We start from the raw sequence: 20761 nt of genomic DNA on the forward strand, positions 1-20761 counted from the left end.
CTAGAGAAGAAGGCTTGGTGCCTGGGCAAAGGGTGAGAGAGGACAGTTTTGTTTTGCTTTTTTTTTTTTTAATTTAATTTGTGGGGCTGGAGAGATGGCTCAGCGGTTAAGAGCACTGACTGCTCTTCCAGAGGTCTTGAGTTCAATTCCCAGCAACCACATGGTGGCTCACAACCATCTGTAATGAGATCTGATGCCCTCTGCTGGTGTGTCTGAAGACAGTGACAGCGTATTCGCATACATAAAATAACAAAATAAATAAATTTTAAAAATTTAATTTGTATGATTTGGTATTGTTGAAAGACACATGTAAACAGGTACAAAGATCAACTTGTAAAAAGTAAAAATTCACAGAGAAATAAAACTCTGCTGTGGGGTTGCTCATGAAACTGCAGGGTGGGAGACCAAAGCCAGGGGTCCTATTGTATGTTATAAGGTAAGGGGTATCTTACCATGGGGCAGGGTTCTATCGAATGTTATAAGGGTCATTGTATGTTATCGTGTGGTCATAATTTTCAGATAGAAACACACAACCTCATTTGCTTCTATTTTAAGTTGATTTTTACTTTATAAGCATGCGTATGTGTTCCTACGTGTGTGTGTGGTATAGTTAATAGTTCATAGTCCATATGGGTGTGTGCACATGTGCATGGAATCCATAAGTTGATATTAAATGTCTTCCTCAATTGATCATCTTTCTTTCTTTCATGTGTGATATGTTTATGCATGTTTGCATATTTGTAGGCACATACATATGTGCAGGTCACATGTGTGCCTGTTCATATGGAGGTTAACATTGAGAAGCTCCCTCTATTGCCCTCTGCCATATTCACTGATTCAGAGTCTCTCTGTTGAATCCAGAGTTCACCAATCAGGACTAGTCTGGTTACCCAGCTTGTTCAGGGAATCCCCTGTCTCTTTTCTGAGTTCTAGAATTACAGGCAGACCACCATGTCCACCCAGTGTTTACGTGTGTTTTGGTAATCCAAGCTCTGGCCCAGCAAGCATTTTATCCATCTCCCTATCCTGTTATTGCTTTTTAAAAATTATTTCTTTTGCCCTTAACACACACACACACACACACACACACACACACACACACACACACACGTACGTACAACCTGCCATCGCCAGATCGTACTTTACAAAGATTTTACTTTTTACATTTATTTTGTTTTACTTTGTTTTAAAGATTTATTTATTTTCTGTAAGTACACTGTCGCTGTCTTCAGACACACCAGAAGAGGGCGCCAGACCCCCATTACAGATGGTTGTGAGCCACCATGCGGTTGCTGTGAATTGAACTCAGGACTTCTGGAAGAGCAGTCAGTGCTCTTAGCAGCCATCTCTCCAGTCCTTTACGTTTTGTGTGTGTGTGTGTGTGTGTGTGTGTGTGTGTGTGTAAGAGTGTGCATGTGTATGTGAGTATGTGTCTGTGAGACTGCACATGGGGAGGTCAGAGTACAACTTGTGAGAGTCAGTTCTCTCCCTCTGTCTGACTCTTTCTGAGCTCCAGGAATTGAATGAAGTCATCAGGCTTGGGGGCAGCTTTACCTCCGGAGCCATCTCAAGGGTCTGACTATTAAGATTCTATTGCTCTGACACAGGAAGTGTGTGAAGTTTCCTAATCTCCTGCCCCTCAACCTCAATCCAGTCATTTCAGGATGATTTTAAGGCAGAACAATGGGAATTTGAGGGAGTTTGGATGAGGCGATTTTAAGTCTTCTTTAAATGACAAAGAGTAGAATGGGGGGGGGGATGCTTCCTGGGGTTGGGACAGAAACTCAAGCTGAGCTGGGAAGCGAGAAGACTGAGGTAACAGGGTCCTCTCCAATGGCAGAACAAACCCATCAGTTGCTGGATTGGATGAGGAGAGGACAGTTTGACTTATGAGGATGTCCTGAATGAAGGAGGTGCTAATGAACCCACCAGGAAAGACAGCTGGTGGGGCTGCTGCTGACAGGTGGAGCCCAGGGTCCTGGGTGTGAGGTACGACCTTCTGAGAGGCTCATGGTCAGCATGTTCTCCGTGCCTGATGAGCCTCTCACATCCGAGACTGTGCCCGGACCCGTCAGCTCTCTGCTCCCGTCTTCCCTTCTTTTTCTGCCCTGTATCATTTCGGAGGACTTATTCTTGTTTATTTTTAAGGGTATAGAGGATGGGAGGAGAGAAGCCCTATTCACCCCATAAATACTTTAATCTTGTCCAGACATCAAAGCTTCCCTTCTCCTTTCCCTATCACATCTCTCCCTTGAGTCTGGGAACATCCAGCAGTCCGAATGAATGGGGGGAGGGGTGGGAATCCGGAAGACAGATGCAAATCCCCGGGGGGCGGGGATAAGTCAGTAGTCGGCTCAAAAAATGCTTTGGTGGCATTATAGTCGTTGGCTGTGAGACCACTGTCCAATGGTGGCTTGCAATGTGACTTGCAAGAGATGTGCTAAGTGTGAACGGCTTGGGGATTTCTCTAACAGCCTGGATCTTGAAGCTGATGTGTGTATTCAAGAGATGAAAATAAGAACCAATATGCACAGACTAATCAATGGCTTGGATCTCTCCAGATCCTGCTTTCTCAAGAAACACAACTGATGGAACATGCAGCTTACAAACTGCCCAGTAAGTTGTGTCTCTTTAGCAAGAGGTAAATTTGGGGGAGGGGCACATTTTCTGGGTGGGGCCAAGTCCCTAGCATCTTGGGAGGGAATGCATTCTGGGATCTCAGCCTGCTATTTGTTTGTTACTCAGAGTGGGTACGTTTGGTGTATGCAAATTCGGGTGAGCATGCTCTCAGAGGCCATTGGGTGTTGTCCTCTGTCTTTCTCAGCCTATCTCTTTGAGGCAGGGTCTCTCCCTAAGACCCAAGACTCATATCTTCTCATCTAAGCTGGAAGCTAACAGGCCCCAGTGATCCTTCTGTCTCTGCCCCTCTTAGAACTGGAGTTACTGCTGGCGAGGGGAGTCCAGCTTGTTGTATGGATGCTTAGGTCCAAATTCTAGTCCTCATGTTTGTTCAAAAAGTACTCTTAACCATTGAGCCATCTCTCTAGCTTCTTTCTTCCTTCTTCCTTGTTCTCGTCCTCATCTTCCTCTTCTTCCTTTTCCTTTTCCCCTTCTTCCTTCTCCTCCTCTTCCTCCCCTCCTCCACCTCTTCTTCCACCCCCTCCCTTCCTTCCCCCCTTTTTCGAGATCTCTCCTTGATCTTGCTCTGTAATTGAGATGACCTTGAATTTCCTGATCTGCCTGCTTCCACTCCGTGCCCCCTAAGTGCTAGGATTATAGGCATGTGTTACTATGCCCGGTTTTATGTGGTATCTGGAGTTGAATGTAGAGCTTTATGCATATTAGGCAAGCATTTTATCAGCTGAGCAACATCCCAAACCCCCAGGCCCATTTTTGTTCACCGAAACATATGTGGAGTCCCATATGCTTTCAACTGTTGCCATGCTCCTGCCGTGTACCCACATGGATTCTCCTTCTCGGGGCTTCCCGTGCTATGTGTGTCAGGGACGGGAGAGGTGAGTGTGGCCGGCAACTGGGGATGGAATTCACAGGTCGTACAGGGACTTTTGGGAGGTAGAGGGTGAGAAGAGACGCAGGGGCTCTGAAGAGCTGCCAAGCAGAGAGAAGGGCTGATGAAAGTCTGGTAATCTTTCATCTTCAGAACTTCTCATCTGAAGCATGAAATTTAATCAGATGTTTAAAGATCCTGCAGAAACACACGAACGGCACAAGCCCGGAGGACGGGCTCTGCGGGCAGGTGCAGTATCTGTCTTATGACTGCAGTGAAGACAGATATTGGAGCTGGCTGTGAGACTGGGTTTGGAACCCTGTTAGCTCGCTGTGGGTAAACAGGCCCTGGGGGAGAAATTGCTTTTCATTTCCTGAGATAGGAAGGGAAGGAACGGGGTGGGCGGAAGTGGTCATGAATCTCTGGAGACAGGAGTATCCGCATCCTCATTAGCTAGGGAGACAGCAGGTTGAAACCAGATGGCAAATATTTAATCACAAAGAGCATCTGTCAGAGAGAGAGAGAGAGAGAGAGAGAGAGAGAGAGAGAGAGAGAGAGAGAGAGAGAGAGAGAGGAAGAGAGAGAGGAAGAAAAAAATGAGAAGGGAGGGAGAGAGGGAGGGAGGGAGGAGAACAGCTTGGGTTAGGTAGCCCACATGTCTGGTACCAGAACTTTCAGCCCAGCTATCAGCCTCCCTGAGCACCTACTGTGTGCTCACAGGATTCTCACAGCCTGTAGCCCAGGGCATTCACATTACAGGCTAAGTGAATGTCACATCTTAGAGCATGTCTCAGGAAACTATTGTTGTACAGGAAACTCACAAAAGCTTGAGACTCAAGACAAACTCCTCTTCTGTTATGCTTCTGTGGGATGACAATATCAGTCGGGTGGTTTTTTTAAAATCTGGTTGCAGTCCCGTGTCAGAGGGGCGCAGGGATATAAAGACTCCAAGGGGCTTGCTGATCACTGGGTCACTCACAAGGAAGGAAGCCGACGCTGGCTGTCCATCTGGGGCTCCTCCAGGGCTGTTCACTTTTCCAAGGCTTTGGTTTTTGTTTTGTTTTTTTGCCCAAGAGTTTTCACAGTGGGTTGGCTGGGTTCTTGAAAGAATTATTCTAAGAGCAAGCACTCCACTACGTCCAGGCACAATGATAAGGCTTCCTGTGGACTAGCTTTGGAGGTACAAGGACATCACTTCCAGCATGTGAAGGGAAAAGAATGAAGCCTTGCCTTCTAATGTGGGCATGTCACATGGGCGTTGACGGTGGCATTTTTGAGACAAAGTAACGTACTCATTACTTGGGTCCACGGCGAGTTCCACTCGTAAGTGGTCCATTGGGTTCCATACTTAGGAAGGTCGTTGTTTCGTAGTTTAATGCTCTGCTGTTACTGCCTTTAAATCGTTGACAAATTTCTGGGGTGGGGAATGTAGCTTAGGTGGTAGAGAGCTTAGCTAGCATGCATGAAGCTCTGGATTCAATCGCCACAACTGTATAAACCCCATGGTGGCACAGGCCTGTAGTTCCAGTGTAGAGGGCAGAGGCAGGAGGACCAAAGGCGAAGGCCATCCTTGGTTATATAGCAGGCTTGAACATCAGCTTCCTCCCTCCCTTCCTCTCCCTCCTTCCCTCCCTCCCTCCTTCCCTCTCTCCCTCCCTCCCTTTCTCCCTTTATCTCTCCCTCCCTCCTTCCCTCCCTCCCTCCTTCCCTCCCTCCTTCTCTCCCTTTATCTCTCCCTCCCTCCCTCCCTCCCTCCTTCCCTCCCTCCCTCCCTCCTTCCCTCCCTCCCTCCTTCCCTCCCTCCCTCCCTCCTTCCTCCCTCCCTCTCTCCCTCACTTCCTCCCTGCTTCTTTCTGTGGTATTGGAACTTCAGGCACCAGGGTCTTTACACATCCTTGGTTAAATGCTCTGTCCTGAGCTATAGCCCAGCCTTTCTCAATGGTTGTCAACACCCATATTGAAACATCAGTCACACCCTGTACTGCGTTCCCGAAGCATGGGTGCTGTTCGTTGTCGGGGTGGGGTGGGGTGCTTCCTGGATTTGTGTGATGTGATGAGGGTGTGGCACGTGGTGATCTGATTCCTGCTCATGGAAGCTTTACCCGACACCCAGAAGCCAGTAAAGGGCTAGGCTGTGGTTGCTGAAGGATACTCTAGACAGATTATGAAGAATATTCATATGTTGCATTCTCTTTCAGGTTCATATTCCAGCTCTCAAAACATGCTGGAGATGGCTAAAAAAAGGTTTCCAGGAGTCTTAGAAACCTCCTTCCCCTCTCCCCACTCTTCCTCCTCTTCATTCCCGGGACCCTGTGGTGTGGGCCTTGAAGGGGAGGGGCTTCCTACATCAGGGCTGGCTCATGGGGTGGGTGTAGAGGGTGGATGTGTGGGAGGAGTGATGAGCTTTGCACTGTCAGCTCAAGGTCAGGTTCCTGGGGGAGGCACTTGAGAAAACCTGGGGAAGTTGGGTCAAATGGGTCTGGGTTTGGGGAAGAAGTAGAGGACTAGGGAAGGAGAGAGAGGAGAAGGAGGAGGAGAAAGAGGAGGAGGAGAGGAGGCTGCAGCTCTCTGGTTTTCTAAAACTGAGAGTTTTGGTACCCTGAGTAATCATGCCTTCCTTCTTGCTAGCATTAGAAGTGGCTTTACAGTCAGTCTCTAAATCCAAATCCAGGGATGACCATTATCCCTAGGCGACAAGGACCTGCTCCACCTGTTGCCATGGCAACCGCCACACATTCCTGGTGTATGCCTCATCTGTGCGTGTCATTACCTGGCATCTACCATCACAGCCTGAATAAAAGACAGAGGTCCCGACCCCTCGCCCTCTCTTTTCCTCTTTTTCTTCTCTTCCTCACCTCCTCCCACCCAATAAAAAAATCTCTTCTCATGGGACTGTGTTGGCCTGGCAAGGTCTATCCAGAAATGAGCTGCCTTCTAGCACTTCCCACATAATCCCCCAAGGCACAGGACATGTCTTCTATCAAGGTAGGAAACAGCTCCAAGAGCGTGGAGAACAGGCCCAGTCCGGCCTCTAATAAAGGCTTCTGGAAAGTCTAATAAAGGCTTCTGGAAAGCACACCTCTTGCTTACGGGCGAGGCTTAGTCTCCTTCAGGGGTAGCATCTTGTGTGATTGATTGTCTTAATTACTTTCCTGTTGTTGTGATAAATATCATGATCAAAAGCAACTTATGGGGGAAAGGGTTTATTTCAGTTTACAACTCTCAGGTCACACTCTAATACTGAGGAAAGTTAGGGCAAGCACACAAGCAGTAACCTGGAGGAAGGAGTTCGATCAGAAACCGTGGTGGAACATTGCTTACTGGCTTGCTCTCTGCGACTTGCTCAGACTGCTTTCTTTCACAACATGGGACCACCTGCCTAGGGTTGGTACCACCCACAGTGGGCTGGGCCATCTCACAACATCCACAAGTCAAGGAAATGCTCCACAGACTTGCCTGTAAGCCAATCCTATGGAGGCATTTTCATTTTCTCAGTTTAGAGCTCCTCTTCCCACATGACTATAGCTTGTGTCGAGCTGACATAAAGCTAGCCAGCTCAACGATGAGCCTCTGGCTGTCGATGTGGAAGACTCCTTTTCAGTTCAGAAGTGACTGGCCTGTGCCCATCTGGGTGAGTCCCCTAAAAGAACTAAGGCGGATGCTTCCCCTGGGGAGCTAGTTCTAGCTTTCTGGAGGAAACAGACACTTGCAAAGGCCCACCCAAGGCTTAGTGGGCTGTCGATCTTCTCTCCCACTTGTCAGTTGCCTGTCTGAATCTTTGACTTTCAGGGATTTTGTATTAAATACCTTTCTATTGCTGCGATAAAACACCAGGCCCAAGGCCACTCGTAAAAGAAAGCCTTTAATCAGGCGTATGGTTCTAGGGTTAGAATCCATGATGGTGGCTGGAGCTGAGAGCTCATGTTTCCAACCATAAGCAGGAGGCAGAGAGGGCTAACCTGAAATGGCCCTAGTCTTTCGAAACCCCAAAGCCTGCCCCCCACCCCAGTGAGATACTTCATCAAACAAGACCAAGCCTCCTAACCATCCCCAAACAGCTACCAACTGGGGTTCAAGTATTTAAATGTCTGAGACTGTGGGACACATCATTTGAACTACCACAGACTTTATCTGCAGGGTCTCCACCTGTCATGTCCCCACGGCTGTGGTTACCATTGGACAGCCCTGACTTCTTAATCCTCTGTCAACTGTGCATCCCCCCAGCCACCACCCTCCCATGAAATTTCCTTTGTTGGAAAGCATACTGCCCACTGTAAGCCCCACTGGCTCAGGAACCAGGTAACTTCTTGGAATGCTGGGAGTTGTAGTTTTTGAAAGATAACAAAGCCTCATGGGAAAGTACAATGGCCCATAGTTCAAGCCTTCGGGTGTATGAACTTTTATGTATCCAGGAAGCCTGGGACACCACAGGCTTAGCTCTGGGAGGAGGCCTCATCTTATTTATTTATTGAGGTTCTTTTTGAGACAGGGTCTCTCTGTAGAGTTCCTGGCACTGGCACTTGCTATGTAAACTAGTCTTGCTTGCTCTCACAGAGATCCATCTGTCTCTGCCTCCTGGATGCTGGGACGAAAGGCATGTGCCACCATGCCTGGGAATTCCACTGCCTTTACATCAGCAAGCATCCTCGAGCACACAGCTTCTTAAACCGACCCATAAGGAATCACGTGATTGGGTAGAAAGGTCACGAAAATCTAGGGAACAGTAAAAGGTTTCCGAACACAAAACAACCAAAATGGATTAAAACGTGGTGACGCTGATGCTGATATGGTGATGGTGGTGATGGTAGCGATGATAGCAATAGCAAGCAAGATGGCTCACTGAGGAAAGGCACTCACTGCCAAGCCTGAGGACCTGAGTTCAATCCCTGGAGCCCACAGGAGTAGAAGGAGAGCCCGGACTCCTGCGAGTTGTCCTCTCACGTCCACGTACATAACGCACGCACAGATACGCTAACACACACGGAATAAAAATATTTTAATTTAAACAAAACTTTTAAAATCAAGTGTGCGATGATTCCCAGGTGCTCCTGCCAGTGCTGGCCCACGCTGTGTCACAGAATCCCACTACAGCCTTCGCTCTGAACGCACTCCACGTGCACATGGCCCTGTGCACGCTTCACACAAAACCAACCAACACTGTCTGAACCCCTCCCTCCCCCGGCTCCGATCCAAGGCTACTGAGTGTTATGAATTACAGCGTGTTTTTTTTTTTTAACTGTACATACGGTTTTCCATGCTCATAGAAACATAATGATTTAATTAAGGAGAATGAAGACTTCTTACATTTTTCCTACTATCATTCCTCAGAATGTAAGCATCAAATTAGTCTATCTTGGGGTTGTATTGTTTCAGAATGTTTGATTTTAAAAGCTGCTATTTGAGTTACTGACTCAAGTTTCACAGTAATTATTCTTTGAGCTTTGGCTTGGGATTAGACAGAATTTCCAACAATTTATGAAATGGCCCTAAACACATTTCTGTCATTTTGTGCTATATGCATATGCAAAGTGCATATATATATGTATATATATAAAATCAAAATATCAATCAATTCTGAAAAATGTTGAATATGCTCTGTGCCCTGCAGGATCAACTAACTATTCAGCTAAGATTCAATTCTTTATGGAAAAAAAATGCCCACTTCATTGGTATGCAAATTTGCTTTTATCTTTAATAAATGATAAAATTATATGTATACCAAAGAATTGCTCTAAACTTAATTTCTTTATGATTTTTTTCATGAGTGAATTCAGTTAATGGTTGATATGCATACCTATTTTACTTATATACACAAAGTAAAAGTTTTTTTAATTACTTTCTAAATTATGTGTGTGTGTATGTCTGTGTGTGCATGTGTGTGTGCGTGTGCATGTGTGTGTGTGTGTGCATGTGTGTGTGTATGTGTGTGCATGTGTGTGTGTGTGTGTGTGTGTGTGTGTGTGTGTGGTATGTACACATGAGTGCAGACACGAGCAAAGCCAGAGTTGGATCAGGAGCGGGAGCTACGGGCATCCGAGATCCGCCTGATATAGGTGTTTATGAGCTGAGCATAGGCCCCCTGCAAGAGCAGTGTGGGCTCCTAACTGCTGAGCCATCTCTTCAGCCCCTACAGTAAAAGTTTCTAAAGTGAAAAGGGGTTGTGAAGGGGAAAAAACCTCAAAAAGGTTTAATTTTTATTATCTTGTTTGTCTGTTTGCTTTGAGACAGGGTCTCACTATGTAGCCCTGGCTGTCCTAGAACTCACTGTGTGTGTAGACCAGGCTGGCCTTCAACTCACAGAGCTCCGCCTGCCTCTGCCTCCTGAGAGTTGGGATGAAGGGCGTGCTCCACCACACCTGTCTTAGTTTATTATTTTTAGTTACGGGTAAATGTCTGCATGAGGATATATGCAAGTGCCCTTGAAGGGTAGAAGAGGGTACTGGGTCCCCTAGAGCTGGAGTCAGAGGCTGCCTGATGTGGGTGTTAGCAACTGCAAAGGCAGTATGGATTTTTACCCACAACACCATCTCTCCAGCCTCTGGAAGAGGGTTAAGGTGAGGGGATATCCTGGCTGCTCCCGCTAAAGTCACTAGTCAGCCAGACCATCTTGCCAGGGAGGAAACTGGAATTCCATCCAGAGCTGAAGGAGTTGGCCCAGTGTGGCAGATGTGCCCAGAGGCTGGGGCGAAGGTAGATTAGTGACTGTTTCCTGTCACCTTATGTGCTGCCCTTGCTCTCTGCAAAGGCCAATGCTGAAGAGAAAGTGCATGGTTTGGGAGCCGGTATAAGAGTGTGTGTGTGTGTGTGTGTGTGTGTGTGTGTGTGTGTGTGTGTGTGAGAGAGAGAGAGAGAGAGAGAGAGAGAGAGAGAGAGAGAGAGATGCTTAGGCTCTAGTTCCCTTCTCCTGCACCCTCATCATGGGGACATTTCAGTGTCAGACTTGCCCTGGTGACTGGGGTACGACTAGGTCCTCACTGTCATGCTTCTGGCAATGGCATTCTAAGCCCTCCTTCTGCCTGGATGTGTGCGCTCTAGTGATGCCTCTCCTACCTGATGTGCCCCACATCTGCATCCTGAGGTGGCTCAAGTCTTTCTAATCCGCAGCCCCTGTTCACCAGGCTCTCCTCCCTGCCTTGTGCCCACACCCCCAGATCTAGCCTTTCGTCCATTGCAGTCTGTCATCTGGAGACAGATGTTCCTGCTGTCGCTGACTGCCTAGATTGCAGAAGACTCCTCCGTTTGCCCGGTGCTGTGATCCACCTGCCGTCTGGGACGCGCTGCCACCAAATGCTCGACGCTCTGCCCCCCCCCCCCCCAGCCTCACACTGTTGCGGATCTGCCACCTGTTGTCCGTTTCCACACCCTTGTACACTGCCTCGTGCCTGTCACTCTGGACGGCTGCCCGGCAGCTGCAGCTGAGGCGGTCCTGCCAGCACCGTCCCCAGCCTGATGGGTGGTCCTGTTGGGTTCCCAGCCCTCCCAGCCTGCCTCATCCGCTGCGGTCGCTGGGCCACATCTGGCCAAATACAGAGTAGAGGGAGCCTGGATTCACCCCTTAGGACCATTAGGGGAGGACCAGGTCTGGAAAGCCAGAATGATAATAGCACTGTTTACAAAGGACTTACAATGTGGCAGGCGCTGTGATTTGTAAGCTTGCTCTGTACTTTACGACTCCTGCCCTCACCACAGGGCATATACTATGACATTCCGTTTCCAGAGACGCAACAAGTGAGTGTGAACTCATTGGAACGGATCTAAACAAGGTCTCCGGAGGCTCGCGAGCTGGGATTCAGGCCTCGGAGGTTTGATTTCAAGCTCATGACCACTGTACCAAATACTCCAGCAGCATTCTCTGTTGTTTCCAACGACCTATTCCTGGTCTCAGATCAACTGACCAGAAGGAAAGGCCACGGTGAAAGCTTTTGGACTCTTCCATTTTGCTTTAGAGACAAAGGCAGAAATAAGAAGCTTTTGGTCTTTTTATTTATTTATTTATTTATTTATTTATTTATTTATTTATTTTTTGCTTTTGGTCTTCTTTAGGAAGAAGACTGAAGCCACACATCTTCTGGTACCCACCTGCTTCTGAACCCTGTGTCCTCTCAGGCCTGAGGGAGTTTCTCAGGAGCCGTCACTTGGTGATAACATTGTTAAAGTGGGAGACTAGGAGTATGTGTGCCTATAGCTAAATTGCGAGAGTTTTTGAAGGGAGAGGGGAGGGGGAAGTGCCTTGGCGATGACAGACATCATGGAGGAGAGGATGGGGGAGCTGTTTTCCCAGACCACCTTGACATAGCTCTCAGAGGAAATGAGGAGAGAAAAAAAAAAGGAGGGAGGACCCCTGACCTGGGTTACTTCTGTTTGCGGGAGAATGGTTCCGTGCTGCGGTGGTGTGGTGACTGGAAGGACATGATACAGGATGGTGGAGGCAGGTGGCTGGAGGTGGGCTCGTTCCTTCCATATTGAACCTGTACATTGTGATTCCTGTGCCACACTTATGCTTGGGGGGGACAAGTATGTAAGAAAGCTGTTGAGGGGGGGTTCTCCTTTCTCCTACTGGTTCTCCATCACTGCTGAATTTGGGATAGATGGCTTAGGTGTGGGGATTGGGAATATATATTTTCTAGGCATTCCTAGAAGAATCCAGCATGTGGGCTGAAGCCAACTCAGAAATACTTGTAAGTCCTCTGTCAGTAAGCGTGGATCTGGCCCCCGTCCCTGGCTGGGCCAGGCTGCGGGAGAGCTCTTTACTATTCCCCGGTCTTGGAGGTGATTGGACTGTGTTCTGGTTAGGACCTTTCCTTTGGGTCCTGCTTCCTGGCACCAAGAAAGAAAAAAGAAAGGGAGAAGATGTTCCAAGTGATTACAGTTCGTGATGGTGAGGAGGTCGGACCAAAGCAAACTCATAGGTGGACGTAGTCATGGTATTCCTTGGTACTGAGCAGCAGAGAAAGGTTCAAGGTGATGTAGGATTTGGCAATTTCCTTCCAAAGCTTTGTTTACATTGTAGATGGTTGCCTGCTGTACTTTGGAAGGCTTTTTAACCCAGATGTAAGATCTGCGTTTATGCTGGCCTCTGCCTTTAGCTTTAGTTCCCCTCTGTGGCAGAAAGTCCTGTAAGCATGACAGGACCAGGAGGCAGGGGCATGGCTGTGAGTGGGCAAGCTTCTGTTGGGCTCTGAGGTCAGTCTTGGGATCTGCTGTGGTCCTAAGTATGAGAAGTTGTCTTTTACAGATAATCCAAATTATTCAAAGAATTTTTCCCCCTTTTCGTCTTGTCAATGAGGGAGGTGTTATAAAGGTCAAGGTGAGAAAGGGGTTGTACACTGAGCCTCCATAGCAGAGCCGTGGGGGCTGGGAGAGCCCAGGCATGACCTCAGTTACACACGTGTGCCCCACATGGTGGCCCATGTGTGCTGCGGCTGGGCTCTGGAGGCTGCAAGACCCTCCATGCTTGGAAGAGTGTGGATCTGCTGACTTGGCAATATGGGTGGGGGCTGGGCCACAACTGCAGGGGAGGGGGCAGAAGCCCTAGGGGCTGAGTTGTGGAGGGGCTTTTCAACCCCACAGTCCCGAGCTCCCCCTCTGCTTCCTCAACCACAAGGGTAGTGTAATTCTCCTCACGTTAAAAGTAAACATCTGGCAGCATCTGCAGTGCCCAAAATAAACTAAGAACTAATAGGAGGCATTTGTGGCTGCAGTGGGTCCTGAATGGAGCAGAAAGAGCTGGTTCACTATGTAGAAGCTGAAGTGGCTACTCCAAGTCTCAACTTGTTTGTTTATTGATTGGTGATTAATTGATTAATGCCCAGGATCCTAAAATAGCCTGCTGATGTAATTTACCATGGTTCAGGACAGTGGGGACAACATTGAATTAGTGGGGTCAGATAATCGATCAGCGGCCAAAAATGATAGTTACTTCTGGGGTATCAACTGTCCTTGAAAGTCTGTGGTCAAATATCAAGGATCCGAGAACACTGGGAAATTTGTGTGGCAAAGCCACTTGGGTCATTGAAGGGAAGTCACCTTCTGGAGATGGAGAGTTTGCCTAGATCTTCTGAGAGACAAAGCAGGCTGTGCTCAGAAGTTGACAGGATCCCAGGGCCCTAGCATGTTAGACAAGTACTGCACCATTGAGCTACAATCTTACCCAAGAACCATGCTTGGGCATTGTTCCTCTGACACTGCTCAGAGATGCCAGGAAGGGCAGTGGTGCTAGAGTGGACAGTGATCAATACGTAGACTGCTGAAGTCTGATTGACAAGCTGGGAACAGGGCCCTGGACTGGCTGGCACCATCTGACAACTGTGAAGAGGCGTACCGATGAAATTGGGCATATTCGAATAGCATCAAATCCATTCCTCACAGCCACACTTAATATAAGCGACAGACGGAGAAACAAATTAATACCAAAAACGTGGCCAGCTTTCCCGTTCTGGCAGGAGAACTGTTTCCAGCCGAGGACAGATTCACAAGCCTTTTTGAGTCTGAGGACTGCCACGCTTCACCACCCTCATCAAGCAACTCAGGGCGAGCAGCAGAAGGGCGAGCCAAGAGATGTGGACTGTTTCGTGGGAGAGGAGGTTGCTTGCCCGAGTACCTGGAAAGAAGGCAGCTGGCTAGAACTTCTGAGATGGTGTTTATGCTGGAGTTCACAAACCGGCTGTCAGCTGGCTGAAGGCAACTGGTAGACGTGCCTTGTTTGGCCCACAAGTGTCCATCTTCTTTTAATTTTAAATTGCAGTTAATGACTCAAAGCACACAGATTGGAAGTCACAGAAAGGGGCTGGAAATATTGTTCAGTGGTTAAGAGTGTGCACTGCTTTTCCAGAGGACCGAAATTTGGATCCCACTGCCTACACTTGGGCTCTGTTTGTAGCTCCAGGTCTAGGGGGATCTGACCCTCCTCAGTCACCTGCACTTCTGTGTACATATCCCATGACCCACAAAGAAAGAAGACACACAGCATACATACAACATACAACACATACATACATACACACTCACATATACACACGATACACATTCAACACATACATACATACACACTCACATATACACACGATACACATTCAACACATACATACATAATCACATATACACACAATATATACATACATACATACATACACAACACACATAACACATATACACTCACATACACACATACTCACATATACAATACACACACACACACACACACACACACGCACACACACTTTGGTTTGCCATATAGCTCAGTGGTGGAGTGTGTAACCAGCAGGCGTGAAGTCCTGTATTCAATACCCACCCCTACAAACAATTAGGTATTTTTATTAATCAAGCAATATTGCAAAGGTAGTGATGTGTAAGTATGAAATGCCACAGCGAAACTCATTATATGTTCGTATAAATAATAAAAAGTAAAAAAAAACATAGCAGACATGGAAAATTTGAAAAATGAAGAAAAATATTATTATAAAGAAGCATCAGTCCTCTGTGTTTCCTTCCGTTCTTTTTTATGTTCATTTTTCCATCATTGGAAGAGCATAGGTTTGCCTCCTGTTTCTTTCATTTATCACTATAGTTTATGTATTTTTCTCATATTTCTGTATAGCTCTCATTTTTGTGATTCTAAACAATACTGCAACAAACATCTAGGGGTGCTCGAATCTTCTTGTGTGTTTTCTTTCATGAGTCAGGGTCTCACATAGCCCAGACTGGCCTCAAACTCCCTATATAGTTGAAAATGGTCTTCAACTCCTGATCTTCCTGCCTCTACCTCCTAAGTGCTGGGATTGCAGGTGTGGCCACTACGTAGTCTATGCTGTGTTGGACGTTGAGTTCTGCCTCATGCAGGCCACACAAACACTACCGAATGACCACATCTCTAACCCATTTGACTCTTCTTAAAGTTTGCATTCACTCTTCTCTCAGTATGTTTTTCTCCCTCTTCCCCTCCTTCCCTCCCTCCCCCTTCTTCTCTCTCTCCTTCCTTTCTTTCTTTTTCGAGATAGGGTTTCTCTCCTGTGTACTGTCCCAGAACTTGTTCTGCAGACCAGGCTGGCCTTGAACTCACAGAAATCTGCCTGCCTCTGCCTCCCAAGTGCTGGGATTAAAAGCATACGTTGTCATCAGCCCGTATTTTCATAAGCAGCACAGTTTGGCTTCATAAAGACTCAAGCCTCAAAGTTTCTTACCCAGGAGTTTCTAACCCAAATATGCCCTGTGGAAATCTCTTTATCTTGGCAAATTGTTGGGAAGCCTATTTGGGACAAAAAAGTCATTTTGGCATGTGATAAGATGGTGGGTAATTTTTTTTGTGTGTGTAAATTTCAGCCTGGGAAGTCCATTCTCAGATTAGCAATATCCTGACACTCAAGGCAAACAGTACTAAATGTGCTCAGGAGATGTCTACATTTAAAGAAGAAGCTCATTTTAATAACCGCATGATGCTGTGTGTGGTTTGACGATGGAGTCAAAACTCCTCCTAGCATCAAAGGTTGGTAGAAGAAGATACAGGGGAGTTGAGACAGGAAGCAAACTTTCCTTTCTAATTACAACACTTCTGAACCCTGAGGACAGTAGTCGTTTCTTAGAAAAACGGCTGTCTTTAAATTTTTATTGACAGTAGAAAAAAAAAATGACGAGACAAGACCAGATCACTGAGGTCAATTTATATCCTATACAACCCAGGGAACGGTGTAAACAAGGCAGTGTACCATTAAATGAAATGGGATACAGATAACACTGTGTTGCCTCCTGCACGAGGTCAGATAAATGCAGCGATTTAAATCTCTAAGCCACAGAAAACCAGCCACGTGGTGGGGTTTATTTCTTTGCCTTTCTTGTACTCCCTGTGACCAATAAGACTGCTCTCCCGATGAGGCAGGATAGAGTGAGATGCTTTTCTGCTTTTCTTGCAGTTGACTCCTTTGTGAAGAACCAGAGACACCAGAGGCGGTCTGGGAAACCACCCGCCAGCATGAAAGCCAGGGAGTAGGCCAGGATCGCTAAGGGTAGGATTAGAGAGCACTTGAGTGAACCCCACCTCCTATGACAAGGCAGCCGGGCCGTGCTAAGGAGAAACCATGCCTCCATAATCTACCAGAGAGCTCTTTGAAGGGTCAAATAAGAGTGTGGATAAGGGGAAGTGGTGGGTCCAATCTATTTACACTTTCCAGAATCGTTAGAAAGCTCCACACCAAAAGCCTGTCCACAGGGCTGTCGCCATGGGGATGGGGAGAATGTCTGGTGACAAATAGGGAAACGGCTCTGAGATAAGAACTAAAGAGCAGGGATAAGCAAGTGTTTCCTTGGGTGTAGAAAAATGTTAACAGCCAAGCGGTTGCTGGGGAACTAATGTTTCTGGTGGTCCAGGTGCGCAGGCCCTCAGTGGCGAGAGATATGACCATTGCATCCCTTTGTTTGGTCAACCTCCCGCCACATGTCTTCAAAGTGTCTTAAATGGCTTTGTTGGACATGTCTGATTTGGTGGCATGTCCAGTAAGCTCATGAAAGAAGAGGGGGTATATCCAACAGGGTGATCGCATCTGCTAGTGACTAAGAGCTCTTCCAAGTAGGGGAATCTCAATGACGGGCTGTAAGATGGCCAAAGATATAGGAGACTCCTGAGGGTCCCGAGATGCTCAACAGCGGCAAAGGCAGGCAAGTGTTACAAAGGGTTTGTACTTGTCTTTGGTACTATCTGCGTGAAGAATGAAAATATCTCTTTAGGTAATAATAGCAAGTTATTCGTTTTTAAAAATTGAGATTTCTATTTACATCTGTATTCCATTTTATTTACCTATTTGTTATTTAGAATGTGGGGGGTGCATGCCTTGGCACATGTGTGGAGATCTGAGAGCACCTGGGGGATCTGGTTCCCTCCTTCTACCTTGTGGGTCTCAAGGATTGAACTCAGGCTGTAGGCCTTGGCAGCAGGTGTCTGCTGAGCCACCACACTGGCCTGAGGTGACAAATTCAAAACTCAACGACAGTTCAAGAAGCCACAATGGGCTTCTACAGTCTGGATGTTTTCAGCCCTTCTCCATCATTATCTTCACTACTGGGTTTTAAGACACAGAATATTTGGGTGTGCTCATGTGATATGTGCGTATGGTATACACATACGTGTGTGTTTGCGTGCATGCGTGTGTCCAGTGGAGGAGAGAGGCTGATGGGTGTCTTCTAGCTCTCTTTGACTTGCTCTTTTTTTTTCCAACTTGTTTATTTATTTTGTATATGAGTACACTGTAGCTGTCTTCAGACACAACAGAAGAGGGCATCAGATCCCATTACGGATGGTTGTGAGCCACCATGTGGTTGCTGGTTTTGAACTTGGGACCTCTGGAAGAGCAATCCATGCTCTTAACCACTGAGCCATCTCTCCAGCCCCCTGACTTGCTCTTGGAGACAGGGTCTGCCACTGAACTTGGAGCTTACTGATTCTTCTAGACTGGCTGGCTAGCAAGCTCTGGACATCTTGTTTTTTGTCCATGTGACATTGGGGTTACAGTCACTCTGCCTGGATTTTATGTGGTGCTGAGGACCCAAACTCAGGTCCTCATGCCTAGGCATCACAGGGCTTATCTACTGAGCTATGTCCCTAGACACCTCCCATAGAATTTTAATAGCTTAGATTGGCTACATTTTTTTTTGGTTACATCTGGAGGACCCCAAAACATTGTATTAGCTAAGATTTTTCTTCTAAGGGTCAAGTTTCATCAGAGAGTAAGAGCTCTTTCAGGGAGGGGAACCTCAGTAAGGATGGATGGTATAGGGGACTCCCCTGAAAGTTTGGGCCAAGGCTGTTATTTCACCAGAACGGCTCAGTAACTTGGATATATAGAAATGGAACTGGATTTAGACGTCTTCTCTTCAGCCTTAAAGCAAGCCAGTCCTTCAGTGTGAGGGGGTGGGGGTGATAGGCCTGACTGTTTTTGGGAATGACTTTGAAACTTCCGGCTAGAAAGCCATTGAGTGTTGATGTTCCGCAGGAGCTTGGAAGATAAGAGTGCTGAGAGCCGTGCAGATGACGGAGGCCTGGCTTGTGAAATTTCAGAGAGAAGATTGAAGACCCTCTCAGGGCTGTTACTATTTTGATCTAAGATTCCATGGTTCTGGCTAGCTGAGGTTAAAGAATCAGCTGTGATCAACAAGATTCCAGAACTACTAAAGTGAAACTTTTATGTTTCTGGGACAATTGGTGCTGGTCAGCTGGACCTTCTTAATTAGCAATAATTAAGAAGAGACCAGCATCACCGGGGTGAGGGGTGAAATCTGGGAAGTGTTTTCCGAGAGCATGAAGAAGCTGTGTTCCAGACACAGCCACGGTTGCACCTCATGCTGACAACTGGATTTGGTACTTTGAGAGTCACCCAGGTAGTACCAGTTTTAAAGCCATGGAGAGCAGCTGACGCTTGACACTGTGAGAGACCAGAAGAGCTGCTGGAGAAGGTGCAGCCTCAGTGGCAGTCGAAGGCCCAGGACTGAAGGGGTCATGCAGAGAAACCGAGGCTTGGCACCATGAAGAGAGCCTATGAGAGGCTATTGGTGATAGTGTAGCCCAGTTGCAGCAGAAGACCCCAGCATTTTGGAGATGCCGTGACCATGGGATGACCACCAAGAACAGCAACGGTGCAATGGAGTCAAACAGAGCCTACAGAGAGGGCAGAGCTGGAGAAGTGACCTAAGCCCTTAGGAGGAGCCCAGAAGATTGTGAGTGAATTCCAGACACTGGATGGTTGGAGTTCGATTTTGCTTCGCTTTGATCGTGACTGCGCTCTGCTTCCTGCTTCTTGAAGCAAGGAAGTATTTTACTGAAGCTCACAGTTAAGAGACTTTAAATTGTAAAGGACTTAGGATTTTAAAAGAGAGTAGATATTTTAAAGGGACTGAACATTTAATGTGTTTGAGTTTGTAAAGACCGTGGGACTTCTAAAGATATTTAGATCTTGGGGATGAATAAGACTGTAAGGCTTGTGGCTTAATGGTGATGTGCTTGTGTGTCAAGCTGACGTGGGGTCAATTGTACTGCCTGGTTTTGTGTGTCAACTTGACACAAGCTAGAGCCATCACAGGGAAAGGAGCCTCAGTTGAGGAAATGCCTCCATAAAAACCAGCTGTAAGGCATTTTCTCAATTAGTGATGGGGCCCAGCCTATTGTGGGTGGTGCCATCCCCGGGGCTGGTGGTCCTGGGTTCTATAAGAAAGCAGGCTGGGCAAGCCAGTAAGCAGCACCCTCCATGGCCTCTGCATCAGCTCCTGCCCCGATTGAGTTCCCGTCCTCACTTCCTCCAGTGATGGATTGTGATCGAACACACCCTCTCCTTCCTGACGCTGTTTCACCACAGCAGTAAAACCCTAACTGAGAAGTACGGTGTAGTCTGGGATCCCATCCCTGTGGAGTGGCATGTGTGAGTTTATCACTGCTCCTGTGGGTGACGCCGGCTTCCGGAGATCGATATCATGAGAGAAGAACACCCCAGGCTTCTGGGTACTGAAAACACGCTACATCCTGGCTTTCAGGCCCCAGGACAAACGCCCATCTCATTGCCCTGAGGATTAAAGGAAAAGTGTGTGGAAGGGCAGTGGAGGACAATCCAAGTTAGTCAAGCCACTGTCTGACCCTTGATCCGGGAGCAGGGGGTAACCATGTTTTACATGTTCTGGCCAAAGAATGAAAATGCCAGAAGCTGTTGTCGTGGACAGGGGGTGGGTGGGCACAGTATCCCAAAGTCTCCTAATCCCATTTTCTGCTTTCAAGTTAATCCTCTTCCTAGCTTTTTCTGTCTGCCGCACACTCCACTCCCCGGGCACTGGCCCGGGAGCTCAGTCTCATTCTTTCTAGTCAAAGGCAGTGCTTCTTTAAGGGTTGGCGGTACCTCAGGCATGGTTGCTCAGACAGTTTGATACGCCTTACTCCCTGAAGAAGCCCTGGGTGCTCTCTGTGAACAGAGCACGGGCAAGCACTGAGTGCTCAGTTAACAAATACAGTCAGGGCAAGCACTGAGTGCTCCGTTAACGGCTAAACAGTGGCAATGTTTGCCAGGATGACCACAGCACTGGCTGCGGACAGAATTTCATCCATTCCAATTCTTCAGATAGTATTACCCTATCTGATTTATTGACATATAAACGCAGGGAAGTTATTTTAGCCAGATAAGACAGTGAACAAAGGTAGTGCTCCTCAGAACTGCCGGCCACTCTGGTCTGGTTCTGGAGCCTCAAAGCTACTCTGTCTCTTCATGTTTCTGTCTCCCTTGACTTTGA

The sequence above is a fragment of the Rattus norvegicus genome, chromosome 6, assembly GCF_036323735.1.
Source record: "Rattus norvegicus strain BN/NHsdMcwi chromosome 6, GRCr8, whole genome shotgun sequence".
In the NCBI taxonomy this organism is placed as follows: domain Eukaryota; kingdom Metazoa; phylum Chordata; class Mammalia; order Rodentia; family Muridae; genus Rattus; species Rattus norvegicus.